At 39.9% G+C, this 13072-nt stretch overlaps 1 protein-coding gene across 2 annotated transcripts in view; it reads right to left on the bottom strand.

Annotated features, from left to right (window-relative positions):
- Positions 1 to 13072, bottom strand: part of SEMA6D (semaphorin 6D) — a 1021199-nt gene that overhangs the window by 645321 nt on the left and 362806 nt on the right. The window contains exons 3-4 of one of the 2 annotated variants that reach the window (XM_050966889.1): positions 11534 to 11630; positions 11169 to 11249 (exon numbers count right to left, since the gene is read on the bottom strand). The gene's annotated coding sequence lies outside the window, so the exon portion shown is untranslated. Of the gene's footprint in view, positions 1 to 11168; positions 11250 to 11533; positions 11635 to 13072 lie in introns of both variants that reach the window. The other variant, XM_050966886.1, reaches the window with a different exon arrangement.

Genomic DNA, 13072 nt, shown 5'->3' with positions numbered 1-13072 from the left:
CCTGCCATTCCCCTTCTCCAAGACCCTGCCCTCACTCACTCCATCCCCCCACCCTCACTCACTTGCTCATTTTCACCAGGCTGGGGCAAAGGGTTGGGGTGTGTCATAAACAGATAGCTAAGGGTTAATGTTCTTTTACCTGGAAAGGAGTAACCTGAAACACCTGACCGAGGACCAATCAGGAAACAAGACTTTTTTAAATCTGGGTGGAGGGAAGTTTGTGTGTGAGTCCTTTGTTCTTGATCTTCTGCCTGTACCCTCTTGATTATGAGAGGATTTTTCTGCCTCCTGCTTTTCCAAACTTCTGTTTCCAAGTTGTAAATACAAAGATAGGAAGACCATAGGTTTGTTCTTTTGTATTTACATGTGTGTAGTTGCTGGAATGTGTTAAATTGTATTCTTTGTGGATAAGGCTGTTTATTCATATTTCTTTTAAGCAATTGACCCTGTATTTGTCACCTTAATACAGAGAGACCATTTTTATGTATTTTTTCTTTCTTTTTACATAAAGCTTTCTTTTTAAGACCTGTTGGAGTTTTTCTTTAGTGGGGAACTCCAGGGAATTGAGTCTGTGCTCACCAGGGAATTGGTGGGAGGAAGAAGTCAGGGGGAAATCTGTGTGTGTTAGATTTACTAGCCTGACTTTGCATTCCCTCTGGGTGAGGGGGGAAGAGAGATTAACTCTCGGTACTTCTGTTTTCCAGGACTGGAAATAGGGAGGGTGGAATCCCTCTGTTTAGATTCACGGAGCTTGCTTCTGTATATCTCTCCAGGAACCCAGGGAGGGAACACCTGGAGGGGGGAAGGGAAATGGTTTATTCCCCTTTGTTGTGAGACTCAAGGAATTTGGGTCTTGGGGTCCCCAGGAAAGGTTGTTGGGGGGACCAGAGTGCCCCAAAACACTCTAATTTTTTGGGTGGTGGCAGCTTTACCAGGTCCAAGCTGATAACTAAGCTTGGAGGTTTTCATGCTAACACCCATATTTTGGACACTAAGGTCCAAATCTGGGAATTATGTTATGACAGGGTGTAGGAGGCAGTGAGGGCTCCAGCTGGGGGTGTGGGCTCCAGGCTGAGGCCAGAAATGAGGTGTTCGGGGTCCAGGAGGGGGCTCCGGGCTGATAGTGGAACCAAGGGGTTCAGAGTGTAGGAGGGTGTTGGGATGTGGGAGGGGGTCCAGGGTGTGGGCTCTGGGAGGGAGTTTGGGTGTGGGAGGGGGCTCAGGGCTGTGGCAGGGGGTTGAGGTATGGGAGGGGGTGCAATTTCCGGCTTACGCTCACCTTCGAGGTGTCCCCAGAAGCTGCAACATGTCCCTCGACTCCTAGGCATAGGTGCGGCCAGGTGGCTCTGCATGCTGCCTTTGCCTCCAGGCACTGCCCCCACAGCTCCCACTGGCTGCAGCTCCAATGGGAGCTGCAGAGCCGGTGCTCGGGGCAGGGGCAGCACATGGAGCCCCCCTGGCTGCTCCTCTGCCTAGGAGCCGAGGGACATGTCACAGCTTCCAGAGAGTCACGCAGAATCAGGTAGGAGGCCTACCAGCACCGCCAACTGGACTTTTAATGGCCCGGTCAGCGGTGCTGACTGGAGCCACCAGGGTTCCTGTTGAAAACCAGACATCTGGCAACCCATACATTTTAAACAGTTTGAAGATGACTTGCCAGTGATCACGAGAGCTAGATTATATAGGGGCGGGGAGAGGGAGAAGACTATTCAGGATACAGAATGCTGTCAGAAAAAAACAACAGAATTCCAATGCCCTGTTTTCTGCCTATTCTGAAAGCCTGATCCTGATCTCAAAGTATTGTAAATCAAGAGAAAATATTTCACTTTTTGATTTTTATGCAGTGATGGGCTCCATATACTGAAATCCTGACTTTGGAAGATAAAAGCCTTCAAAACAGAAACAAGCTAACCCTGAGCTATAAAAAATAAATATTCAATGCAACTACATAATCCAGAACAACTCCATTTTCAGCATCTTGTTACAAAGCATAAGATCTTTGCTCTTATGATTTATGGTATCACCCAATGTTGGAAATTGAGCTTATCCTTTATTACTGAATGACAACACTTTTTTCTTTCTCTTTTTTTTTATGGTAAATACATATATAAATACACTATCTGTATAAACACACTATAGAGTGTGCTGTTTATACATACATACACACATCTATAACCAAATAAAAGATTTTTTGCTTGTGCATCCCCATCTGCATTGCAGAAATTCTTACCACTACCTCTAACTTGTTATTCTGTAAAATTAGATTTATGGTGCTCTAAATCCCATTTATATTTTTATCTGAATCAGCCTGCTCATCCCTTGCTGCTCTGCCTTCCCAAATCAAATTCAGTCAGTTCTGTCTAGCTCTGTCTGAATGTTTCCTTTGATTGAGTGATATTATTTCTAGAAAAAACACTCAAATCAATTTAATGCAAATTCCTTTTCACGTCCTGGCTGACCCATCAGGACTTCGACAATAATAGATTGAAGTAGTTACTTCCTGAGGCAGATGACTCATTGAGTGCTTAGTAATCAATTTTCATCGTTGTGACTGCATAATCTGTCTTTGGGGTCCTGTTACATATCGTGACTAGAATGCCATAGAATACCAATGTTCTCCATATGAAAAATGGATTGCACAGTTGCAGAGGAGTTGTGCAATAAGAAAGGGTTTACTGGACTAAATTCTGCTCTCATGTGCACTGGTAAAAAATCAGAATAATCATGAAAATCAGTGGATGTCTTCCAGACTTAAACTGGTGTAACCAGAAGTCAGATTTTGGCCATTTGGATATACACCAAGGGTACTTAGCATTTTTCTGCATGCTGAGTCACAAGATACCAGAATAATATACCATAGGCAACTTATCTGAGCAATTAAAGCTTCACACATAATCCAGTTAACTAATCCTTTCTCCTGCAGGGAAATATGTTCATAGCACAAGTGGTGAAACAGGGATGGGGGGACAAGATCCAAGCACTTGCTGTCTAAAGGCCTGTTCTGTGAGATGCAGAGTTTCTTGTATCAGGTCTGAGCACTCTCAACTCTGATTGAGCTAGATAGGAGTTGAGGGAGCTCAACACCTTTCAGAAATAAGTCCAGCGTGCTGCAGACACCACACACACACACACACACACACACACACACACACACACACTTTGATATTGTAGATATATTTGTTACTTTCCTGACTGAGCGATGAGAAGCACGGTCAGGAAAGTAACAAATACGTTCCTCATAGATTGTATTTTCTAAATGGACAACCAACCTAATTCTGAATTACTGAGGGACAATCTCCACTCATTGATCTATTTTGCTTTCCACAACCAAATCTCTGCACAACTTTTCATGAATGATGTACCAGAGTATTCGGATTCTAATATCTAAACTGTATTGTTAAATCTATTCACCTAAATTTGGGTTATTGCTGATTATGTACTCTATGTATCATATGACTTTAAAAACTTTGTATTTGTGGATAATCTAAGCACTATACTCAGATGTACAGACACTCTTTTCCCAACCTATGTATTATATACTTTTTTAACATTAGCTTTAATAAGAATTTTAAATCTGTCAGGAGAAAAAGTCTGCCATCCTTACTCTGTGTAGTCCAACGTAACTCCATTGAATTCAAACAAGATACTCCAGCAGAGCATTCTATCCTCATGAAAGAATTGAGCTCGGTGTGATTAGCATTGGGAAATTCTGAGTTTGGGCAATTTACTGAATTTTACTTCAAGAAAACCAAATTTTTCTGTATGGATGAATCCAATTTGCTTTGGCAGCTTTCCGGTGGTCTTCACTGAACAGGCCTGCGAAGTCTGCATTCTTTATCTTTTTCACAAAAGAAACAACTTCTTATTTTAACGTTTAATGGAAGGGTTGTTTTTAAGGTTAAACTAAATGAAACCTACATGAAGTTATATTGGGAAAATATTACATTTTAGAAGACTAAACACTCTGAAAAATGGAAATGAAACATTTCTTTTCCTGTTAACAATACAAGCTAAATATTCAGACACTCTGTTTCAGTGAAAAAAGACAGATGGCACAGACTGAAAAATTCTAGAAATAATTTCTCAAAATATGCAGTGATGTTGTTGCCCTGTTGGTCCCAGGATATTAGAGAGACAAGGTGGGTGAGGTAATATTTTTATTTATTTATTTAGAAGTTGATCCAGTAAAAGATATTACCTCACCACTTTGTTAAAATACAGCATTTTCAAAATCACTAAAGGATCCTATCCTACTATAGTGTATAGCAGTGTTTCCCAAACTTGGGACGCAGCTTGTGTAGGGAAAGCCCCTGACGGGATGGGTCAGTTTGTTACCTGCCGCGTCCATAGGTCCAGCTGATTGTGGCTCCCAGTGGCCACAGTTTGCTGCTCCAGGCCAATGGGAGCTGCGGGAAGCAGCACAGGCCAAGGGACATATCGGCCGCCGCTTCCAGCAGCTCCCATTGGCCTGGAGCAACGAACCACGGCCAGTGGGAGCCGCAATCGGCCGAACCTGTGGATGCAGCAGGTAACAAATCGGCCTGGCCCACCAGGGGCTTTCCCTACATAAGCGGCGTCCCAAGCTTGGGAAACACTGGTGTATAGGAATAGAGAAGTATCCCTTTAAATAGTTGGAGTCCCCTAGTTCTATACTTAGAATCTAAGTGAACCCTCCCAGAGCAGCAGTATAGATAGGCTGCTAGACCTTGAGAGTTCTGTGTATTCTGTAAACATGATTATTTTGACCCCACTGTGCCAGTGTTCTGTCCCCAACATTCTGTTTGTTGTGTATATAGCAAAAGACACAACACCTACATTCCTTGCATGCTCAAGACACTGTCACGGTATAATTCCCCAATCTGAACCTTAGAGTCCCAAAGATGGGGTACCAGCATGAATTCCCCTAAGCTTAATTACCAGCTTAGATCTGATAGCTGCCACCAATCAGGACTTGCAGTGCCTGATACACTCTGGTCCCCCCAAAACCTTCCCTGGGGACCCCCAAGACCCAAATTCCTTGAGTCTTACAACAAAGGGGAATAAACCATTCCCCCCCCCTTTTCCTTTCTTCCTCCCAGATCTTTCTCTCCCTGGGTACACTAGGAGATCACCGTGATTCAAACTCCTTGAATCACAACACAGAGAAATCAGGTTTTTTCCCCCCTTCTCTCTCCTTTCCAGGCGTTCCCTCCCTGGGCTCCTGGAGAGATAGATAGATTCAAGCTCCATGAATCTAAACAAAGGGATTCCACTGTTCCCTCCTCCCTTCTTTCTCCCTGTCTCCCACCACTTTCCTGGTAAGTACAGACTCAATTCCCTCGAGCCTCAACAAGGGGAAAAAATCAAATAGGTCTTAAAAAGCAAAACTTTTAATAAAAAGAAAGAAAAAAAGTAAAAGTTGTCTCTGTAATTTAGATGGTAAAAGTTACAGGGTCTTTCAGCTTATAGACACTAGAGAGAAGCCCCCCTCCGCCCCCCAAGCAAAATACAATTTAAAATACTTCCAGCAAACCACACATTTGCAAATACAGAAAACAATCAAAAGACTATAACCACCTTCTCTACTAAATACTCACTATTCTGAATACATAAGAGACTGTAGCAGGGAGATTGGCAAGAAACCTGGTTGCATGTCTAGTCCCTTTCAGGACCCCGAGAGAACAAAGCAAAACCCAAAAAACAAAAGCAAAGGTTTCCCTCCAGCGAGATTTTAAAGTATCTTGTTTCCTGATTGGTCCTCTGGTCAGGTGTTTTTGGTTCCCTGTTTGTTAACCCTTTACAGGTAAAAGAGACATTAACCCTTAACTATCTGTTTATGACAGACACACATTGAAGGCAATGGTATTTAACTTCAGACAGAACACAGGACTGGTCTGTATGGAGTAAACCTAGTTAGTTGGGCTATATTTTGGCTGCTCCTGGCATGTTTGCAAAGGGAAAGATAGTGCATGATTCCTTCCCTGCTAGTGGTTCAGAGAAAATTGCAGCCTAATTCTATGTCTACACAGCAAAAAATAAACCCAAAAATAAACCCATGGCAGTGAGTCTCAGAGCCTAGGTCTACAGACTCAGGCTCACACTACGGCACTAAAAACACCTGTGAAGACATCTGGGCTCAGGCTTTGAAGCCCAAAAAGGTTTCAGAGCCCAAGCCCAAATGGCTACGCAGCTATTTTTAGCACAGTAGTACAAGCCCAAGTCTGTAGATTTGGACTCTGAGACTTGCTGCTGCAGGGGTATAAGAGGTTGAGTTTGCCATTTAGACATATCCTCAATCCTTTCACTTCAGCCTTCCCTATCCTAGACTTATTTTTATGAAATTTCCCATTGTTGCTACCTCTAACTTAGCCCTAGCAGTGGCAGGAATGGTGGGAATGATAGTGTAGACAAAATTCTGGCAGCTGCAGGCCTTATGAGCACATACTCAGATCAAGGTTAGGTGTTACAGTGCTTGAAATACTAGCAGTTGTCTGGAATCATGTCTACAACAGCTCTCCTGAACCAGCTGCAGCAGTCGTGGGAAACTTTTGGCAGAAGACCCTATTGTAGATACAACTGAACATACCTTCTCCATAAACTCCCTTGCTGTAAAGTGTGGAGGAGCATCAGTGGTTGCTAGGCACCACAAAGAAAACAGGCCATGATTTCTAGAGATCTGAGTTTGGCACAAGGAACAGCTATTGTATCCTTTATAAAGGCACTCATAAAAGTATGTACTTCTGAATGTACTCCCCAGACCTCAGAGACATTACTGCTGCCCTTTGCAGGCAATATATCTCTAGCCATGGCTGCTTGTTCAAGACCTCTGTATATATCCCATCCACTAATACAGCAAAAGCTACAGATGTCATGATCCAGTCCATGGTAATTTAAGTTTCCAAGTGAACGTGTAACAGAAGCATGGCTACAGGAGTAAGATTTCATATTTCAGATCACATCACAGAATGTCTGATAATTGTCAGTGAAGTGTTGAAAATGAAAGAGATCCTTTCTTAAAGAAAAGGTACACGTGGTAAATTTAGACTGTCTGGCCATAGACATGCCTAATAAGAGCAATCAACTGTCTGAGTTGCAAATACAGTCTATTTTGATCATGATTATTATCTCCACAGGTACCTGCTCTTTTGTCGGCCTGATTTTCCATATTGTGCCAGTAAAACACACCTGTAAAACACAACTTTCAAAGATAGTTGTTACAATAAAAGAAATTGAAATATAATAGTGATTTTTATTGCTTGGCATAGTTTTCCAAACAACAGTACTTTGTCCAGAAGCCTTATTGTGTTACAAGTTCCCTTAACACCTTGCTTGCTATCTGAAGATCTTCAAAACAACTGACAAGTAATGTGACAGGTTTCAGAGTAGTTTCAGCTTATGCTCCAATAAATGTGTTAGTCTCTAAGGTGCCACAAGTACTCCTCATTCTTTTTGCTGACAAGTAATGGGCTCATTCCTGCCCTTGACTGAACTCATGCATAGGAGCAGGCTGACGAATTAAAGCATGGTTGTGCTCTGAAAAGCGGTAATGTAAAAATGGTAGCCCCCCAACTCAGCAAACCCCCTCCCATGCTTATTGAAAAACACATGAAGAGACTTAAGCAATGAAAAAAGAAATTTAAAAAAACAATATAAAGTGATTACTGCCTTTTACTCTTGTTAGAACTTCCAAGTGAGAGATGCATTCTACATCTTCTTGGGTATTCTTGAGTCTATACGGTCTAGCAGTTCAGGAGGAGACTTAAAAATCGTACTGTGGGATGAGCTTCCCTGCAAGGGGGGTTTGCCCTGCATAGCCAGCATTAATTTCCTAGGGTCAGGATAGACTCTTTGCTGCTACTGCACTTGGATATGATACAGCTGGAAGGAGCATACACAACCCCTGCAACAGATCAGAAGGGACCTCAATTTGCAGCCACCAGCATTCAAAGAACAACACTTTCCAATATTCTGCTGCTCAATTACTGGCCTTATGGGGGTGGACCTATCAAATGAGTCATGGGAGTTTGATCAAGGAACAGAGAGAAAGTGTGCATATGCTACAGAGAGATATAGATGTCCAAGGACTCAAGAAGAGCAAGGTAGCTTGAGAAAATTCTCAGGGAAACTCTGGACAGAGATGCTACTAGAACTCTCAACAGCACTCCACTTGGGGGGGCAGGGGAAGGATTATGTAAAAACTGGAATCTCTCTTAATCTGCTTGTACCTTTCTTCAAAAATCCATATTTATACTTTTGCTAATTCTGTGCTAAAGTTTGTATTTTCTTTTTGTAAGATATTTTTCCCTTCTGTTAGAGATACTAAAGTTCTATTCATTTTACGTGCTGTAGATTGAAGCCACACAAAATGCCACCACTTGCATCACCAGGAGAATTGCCTGCTAAGTTCCAATAAGTTATATCTGTGTCAATCTTATAACAGCAGTGGGGTTGCACAGGTGTCACTGAAGAACTAATTTAAACTTTGTTAGGGGTCATATGTTTGGGCAGAAAAGATCCTGATCTGATTTTCAGAGCTTTGGGTGAGTTTGCTGGAATAGCAGTTAAAAAAAATCCCCCATCAGTTTGTTTGGAAAATTTACACAGGTGATATCAAATAGTGAGAAAATAAACCAGAAACTCCATGCTGCTTTTCTTTATAGCCACTTTGGGAGCAGAACTGTACTTTAAACTATGCTGTGTTTCGTAAGTAACTGATTCTTGGAGAAATTTTCTAAAACAATTATGAGATTTAGGAGCACAAGCTCCATTGACTTTCAAGGAGAATTATGCTACAAAATCCCATGGGTGCTTCTGAAAGTCTCCTCTTCAATCATTAGGGAATGTTAGGCATGGAAAATTAATCAAACTTGCCCACTGTGACTCAGCAACTTAGTGACAGAGCTCAGGAAAGAATCCAAATCTCTTGACTCCCATTCAGTTGATAGTGTTGTCTGTCTCATTCTCATTCACAAAACAAATCCTGAGACAGCTAGACAACTTTTTCTATCAAAGTTCTCCCTGCTGGGAAGCTGGATGTTACTAATGACACAGGGAAAATTCAGGCTATGAAAACCTTCCACTTGAAGAGGAATTTACCAATTGATTTTCAACTTTCCCCTCCATTGGACACAAATATTTAAATTTTGCTAAGCACATAACAGTTTAACTGGCAAAAACAGCAGGTTACTTAATGAAAAAAATAGGTTAGATTGCACTGAGGAACGGAATATGTATTTATTTTGACTTTCTAAGAAAGAAGCAAAACATTAGTTTTGATTTCTCACCAAAATAGAAAACATTTTCTAGACATCATACCCCAAGTTGTTGGGGTCCTAATCACTGTAATCAAAGTGACCTTGAGACAGTTAGGAGGCAGACATTCAAATTGCCAAAGATATCAAAGCAACTTTTGATGAGAGAAAATGTCACCATCACTACTTTCATGATTTTCAACAATACCAGGTAACATAGGGATTATAAATGTAGCAGAGAATAAGAACTAACATGTGGAAGTTGAAGGAAGACTCAACTTAGAAATAAGGCACAATTATTTAACAGTCAGGCTGATTAACCATTGGAACAAAACTACCAAGGGAAGAGGCGGATTCTTCATTTCTTGAAGTCTTCAAATCAAGACTAGATGCCTTTCTAGAAGATAACTTTCAGGCAAATGGAAGTTATTGGGCTCAGTTTTTCTGTGGCCTTTATTATATGGGAGGTCAGACCAAATGATCTAATGGTTCCTTCTGCCTTTAACATCTATGAATCTATTTGTAATAGAGCTGTGCTGAGAAATTCCATTTACCAGATGATTTTGATATTTTGAAATTTGGTTTTTGTCCTGATTTGGAATGAGAACCAAAAATTTTGAAATTCTCCACAAAAGGTAAAACCCTGGAGTTCCCAGCATGTGGACCATCCACCTGGAGGGCTGCCCTCGAACCTGGCAGTCTTGGCAGGCATGTTTCAAAGACTGCTTGGAGGAATTTCATCTAAATTGAACCAGCTACACAGAATGTTTCAATTTTCAACAAATATTGATCAAATCTGAGGGAAAATATTGAGGGAATATTTCTGACTAGCTCTAATTTGTAGAGAGTTTTTTTTAAGAAATTAACAAGCAAAAAAATTGCTTAATGACTATTTAAAAAACACCAAGTTCAGTTCATTGTAATTTAAGGGTCATATTATTTGTTGCACAAAAGTATTTGGACATCTGTGAGGTACCTGTGAAAATTTTCACAAATCTTGAAAGTTTTACAAATGTTTATTCATCTAAATATTTTTATTGGAAAGGCGTTTTTCAGTCTTTGCTATCTGAAAGTTCCCAACATCCAAACAAGGAGCAGAAATAATGCTGTGTGACACAGAATGAATAATGAACAACAAATAGTCAAATTAACTACTAAAAACATCTAGACTGAAATGTTACTTGTCCAGACTACCCAGCAAATATTGAAAAATAACAACTGCACTAAAAAAAAAATGAAACATTTACTACCCAAAAAGGGCTACGTTCATAATGAATTTTATTCATAATGAATCTCATATAGCTCTGATATTTTCAAGTACTGTAAGTCACGATAATTGTTAATAATTTCAGGTTTGCATTAATGTGTCTTGTCTCTACAGTGACACACATTACTAAAGTGCAGCATTATACACAGAGAAGTCCCATGAATCTAACCATAGCTGCAGTGAAGTGGGATATAATTAACTCTTACATAGTTTAGATATGCAAGGATTGAGATACCTGCCACCCACAATCAACTTATGGCTGGTCTTCAAAAACTGTGGGGGGTGGGGAGAGGGTATAATATGTAGATATCTGAGTAAGCCAACAAAAGAAATAATATTGTATTATTATTGATACTTCATGAAACACACATTATCTTATGTAAACTATGCTAACAGTTGATGCATTATAAATCTTGTTTGTATTACTTATTTTCCCACACCCTCCTACTTGGGTCCCTAAATTCTATGAGTAGATGCCATGGGCTAAATGGGCATGGAGACTGATAAAGAATAGTCAACATTAAAAGTGAACACTTACCAACCGCTGCCACTCGCTGCTATCAGAAATCATGTCGTATGTCACACAGCATTCTCTAGAAAATCTAGTGCATAAATGGTGTATTTGAGACTGCTACATGGTAGCACTTAATAAATGGTGGTGACTATTGTACCTTCTCATCCTTTACAGATGATCCTCCTGGTTCTGGTTATGAATACATGAGCAGAGAGGTATGGGAAAGCTCGCACTATACCTATATTGTGGATAAATACAGAAAATCAGTCTCCGGTGCTATCAATCTGGTATTTTCAAGAGCACTATATTCACTTAAAGTATATAAATAAAATAACACAAAGTGACAGGAGAAATATTATGATATATATGCAATGTTTTCATTGGTCCACATTGGGACTGAAATGACAGTCACAACGGAACAGTTTTTTAACGGAATTTTCACTCCTGAGAAGGAAATGTGTGATCGTTGGTCACACCTCCAATCAAAGGAAATCATTAAAGTATAATATGCACAGAACTTACCTATGTAGTGATTTGTACACAGCATCATGCCACGCAGGTGGAAATGGGCTGCTACTTTCTGACAAAAATGTTTTCCTCTTCTAAAATTATTACCACTCTTTCTGCCAAATTAAAAGTGAAAGTGATGATGAGCCAGCACAAGGAAACAGAACACAGTTTAAAATCTGAAACATAACAGAAGGGAAAAATGCTAAAATACATGCAATTATCTCAATTAAAGTTCTATCGAAGAATGTATCACTGGCAGTCTACATATTTAAGATACCTGAAAGCGCATGATTGGTTTGCTGGAACAGTTAATTACACTGCTTGCTGTTTTACATAAGAATCTGAAATCTATTTTCATTAGCAAAGATTTAACAGACTGAGGAAACAGGCCACAGAAAAGATGGGATTTATTTTCAGGTTTCCTTAATTAAAATGTAGTTAGGTAAAATACTTAATTCTGGAGGATTTGACCCTTTGGGGATGTTTTGGTTATAATATGGCTACATGTTGGAAAAAAATAAATTACATTATCTTAAATATTTAAAATAGTAATAGTTTGCTCTGAAAATCAAATTATTTTCTTATCTCTTGTTGGAAAGTATCAGTGTCAAAGCGCAGTTAAATATGCAACTTAAATGTCAGGTCTTGTCCATGAAGCTGAATTTAATGATCCAGAGTTAGCAAAGGTACAAAGGGATCAGTGCATGTTTCTCTTATTCTTTGCTTTTTATTCCACCCACAGCATCATTTTATATAAAAACTTGTACATGTGTTTCTTGTTTCTGCTTTTATTCATATCCTTCATTCCCTTAGTAATAAAATAATCTTGTTTAAAAACTCCCAATGCTTATTGGTTTCTTTCATCTTTCTTGAATAACATGAAGACTGCAAAGTTAGAGATTAATGGACAGTTTACTATACTCAGTCCCTATGAGAAATATCCATAAACATCAGAAAACATACCCCAGAGCATGACAAGGTTATAAGTATTGTTAAAAACATTTGTCTTCCAACCAGCTTATTAGTAATACTACGATAACAGAGAGCGAAATAAAAATGTTTGGGGGCTGCATTAAAAATGAAAAAATACCATGTGCTTTGCTAACAGTGTAATCTCAGCTGAGTGATACCTACCCTGGCAGGGAAAAGAGAAAACAAATTAATATAGTTTAATTGTAAATAATGATCTTGTTGTATGGTTCGGTTTTCCACCCCTAGTTTTATACTCTGTTTTAGGCCAGTATATTAGAGTAATGAAATATCCCTGCAATAACTGGCCTGTTTGGACATTGAAACACATGGTCAGTAGAAAGCAGAATCCCAAACAAGATAATGGGATTTCTCTTAATTTGATTTGCCACAGATGCATTTAGCATGTCAGCTTCCTCCTTGTGGAGATGCTACTATTTATATTTTGGCTGCTAATTAACCTGGCCACTCAGACTGGTACATAATGCCGCTAGCTGACCTACCATTCCATATAAATCTAATTTAGCCTTGAAGAGCCTTGCTAGTTCGATGAACATGAGGAATCGTCTGTCAAACAGCACA

Source organism: Gopherus flavomarginatus, chromosome 9 (genome assembly GCF_025201925.1).
Source record: "Gopherus flavomarginatus isolate rGopFla2 chromosome 9, rGopFla2.mat.asm, whole genome shotgun sequence".
NCBI classification, from domain to species: Eukaryota; Metazoa; Chordata; order Testudines; family Testudinidae; genus Gopherus; species Gopherus flavomarginatus.
Note: the sequence above shows the minus strand (reverse complement) of the source record. Positions and strands in the feature narration are given on the sequence as shown.